This window comes from Heterodontus francisci, unplaced genomic scaffold (assembly GCF_036365525.1).
Source record: "Heterodontus francisci isolate sHetFra1 unplaced genomic scaffold, sHetFra1.hap1 HAP1_SCAFFOLD_97, whole genome shotgun sequence".
NCBI lineage: Eukaryota > Metazoa > Chordata > Chondrichthyes > Heterodontiformes > Heterodontidae > Heterodontus > Heterodontus francisci.
Window position 1 is genome coordinate 3,259,343 of NW_027140606.1, and position 2,818 is coordinate 3,262,160.

At 45.2% G+C, this 2,818-nt stretch overlaps 1 non-coding gene across 1 annotated transcript; it reads left to right on the forward strand.

Annotated features, from left to right (window-relative positions):
• Window positions 1-2,049: 2,049 nt before the first annotated feature.
• On the forward strand, window positions 2,050-2,123 carry trnat-agu (transfer RNA threonine (anticodon AGU)). Its single transcript has one exon. It is a non-coding gene; the product is annotated as a tRNA-Thr (tRNA).
• Window positions 2,124-2,818: the final 695 nt, after the last annotated feature.

A 2,818-nucleotide genomic window follows, 5' to 3' on the forward strand; every position in this document is an offset into this window, starting at 1 on the left:
TGATCACTACCACCAAATTGCTGTCCCACTGCCGCTCCTTCCACCTGCCCCTCTTCATTTCCTAAAACTAAGTCTAAAACTTCACCCTCTCTTGTTGGACTTGCTACATATTGGCTAAAAAAGTACTCCTGAATGCACCTCAAGAATGCTGCTCCCTCAATTCCCTCTACACAAAAAGTATCCCAGTTAATGTTTGGGTGGTACAAATCCCCCACTGTTACTGCCCTATTGTTCTTGCACTTCTCAGATATTTGCCTACATATCTGCTCTTCCATCTCCCTCTGACTGTTTAGGGGTCTATAGTACACTCCCAGCAGTGTGATTGCCTCTTTTTTGTTCCTCAGCTCAATCTATACGGTCTCATTTGATAAACCTTCCAACATATCATTCCTCCTCACAGCTGTAATAGTTTCTTTGACCAAAATTGCCACTCCCCCTCCTTTTTTATCCCCTTCCCTCTCACGTCTGAAAACCCTGTTACCAGGAAGATTGAGCTGCCATGCCTGTCCCTCCTTTAGCCATGTTTGTGTAATAGCTATGATATCATACTGCCATGTGTCTAACTGTGCCCTGAGCTCAACTGCTTCATTTGCTATACTCCTTGCATTGATTTCGATATCCTTCAGCACTGCCAACATTTTTTGTTTTGAATTTTCCAATCAGTGTTTCCTCTCTCTTCCAGACTCCATTAATTTTCTGCCTTCCATTTTCATTTCTGATCTGACTCTACCTTCCAGTCCCCATCTCCCTGCCAAACTAGTTTAAACCCTCCCCAACAGCACTAGCAAAACATCCTGCAAGGAACTCCATCCTGGCTCGGTTCAGGTGCAACCCGTCCAACCTGTCCCAAAATTCGAAAGTCCTCCCTCCTGCACCATCTTTCCAGCCACACGTTCATCTGTCTTATCCATCTATTCCTGTACATTCATCTGTCTTATCCATCTATTCCTGTACTCACTTGCACGTGGAACTCGGAGTAATCCGGAGATTATTACTTTTGATGTCCTGCTTGCTAATTTCTTACCTCACTCCCTAAGTTCTGACTGCAGCACAACATCCTTATATCTACCGATGTTGTTGGTTCTGATGTGGACTACCACTGCTGGCTGTTCACCCTTCCGCTTCAGGGTGCTCTGCAACTGCTCAATGCCATCCTTGACCCTGGCACCAGGGAGCCAACACTCCATTCCTGGATTCACGTCTGTGGCCATAGAAACACCTGATTGTTCCCTTGACGATTGAATCACCTATCACTATGGCTTTTCCAGTCTTCCCTGTACTCCCCTTTGCTGCTGAGTCACCCATGGTGTCATGGACTTAGCTCCGGCTGCACTCCCCAGGTGAAGCATCATTGACCTCTGTATTCAGAACTGAATACCTGCTGGAGAGTGAGACGCACTCGGGGTGTCCTGCACTACCTGCCTGATTCTTTTTGACTGCCTGGTGGTCACCCATTCCCTCTCTCCCTGCATACTCTTAAGCTGTGGGGTGACCACATCTATAAACGTGTTATCTATGTACAAAGAACAAACAACAGTACAGCACAGGAACAGGCCATTCGGCCCTCCAAGCCTGCGCCGATCTTGATGCCTGTCTAAACTAAAACCTTCTGCACTTCAGGGGACCGTATCCCTCTCTTCCCATCCTATTCATGCATTTGTCTAGATGCCTCTTAAACGTCGCTATCTTCCCTGCTTCCACCACCTTCCCCGGCAGCAAGTTCCAGGCACTCACCACCCTCTGTGTAAAGAACTTGCCTCGCACATCCCCTCTAAACTTTGCCCCTCTTGCCTTAAACCTATGTCCCCTCGTAACTGACTCTGCCACCCTGTGAAAAAGCTTCTGACTATCCACTCTGTCTCTGCCACTCATAACTTTGTCAACCTCTATCATGTCGCCCCTCCACCTCCATTCTCAGTTTTGGGAAAAATAGAGTATATGACTGTATCAGTAAGTAGGAAAAGTTAAAATATGTTGTGACCAGTGGAGACGTGTGATGAGAATAAACAGATCCTCCTCTGATTTCAACTACGCAAGCATTTGTGATTTGGCTCTGTAGCTTAGTTGGTGAAAACACCTGTCTAGTAAACAGAAGAGCCTGGGTTCAACTCCCAGCAGAGCCTTATTTCAAATTTGTGATATGCTTTAGAAGTTTCCTGATCAATCATTTATATCTCTGTTTTGTGAACTTGAACATGGAATTCAAATTACATGATGAATTTCAGTCACAGGAGAAAACAGCCTTTGTGAAGGATGTGAGTTGGGAATGGCTGTTCCTCCTTGTCCAGAAATGCAGTGCTGATACGCCAAAGGCAACTTCTTTGATACAAATTTGTTCACGGTTACATTCAATCTGGAAAACAGCTCGACATTAATCTCACTGAAGGAAAGTGTGACTGCGTTGTTTGTTTCAGAGTGTTTGTGTCGTTATGTGTTGCTTTTAACCGAGACTGGGGACATGACGCAAGTGGGAGGGTTGATCCGAGGTTTGGAATATTTGTCAATCAGGAACAAGAAAAATCAAAGGAACCAAATAAGAAAACCTATGTCTCGTGGGTGTTGAGAGACGGTGAGAAGATATTAAACTTTGTTCCATTCAATCCGGCTGCGATGAACTTTGAATTTTTCCGCCTTTTATAAACATTATTTGAAGGGTCTCTGTAACAATATTCAGTGTTGATGAGAGTGGGGTCTGGGTGAGCAGCTGCTGAGTGTGACAGGGTCAGGACTGGATGCAGGAAGTTCTCTGACACTCTCTCTCCCTCTCTCTCTCTCTGATGGCTTTGAGTTGATTTTCAAGTGTTTGAATAAATGAAGG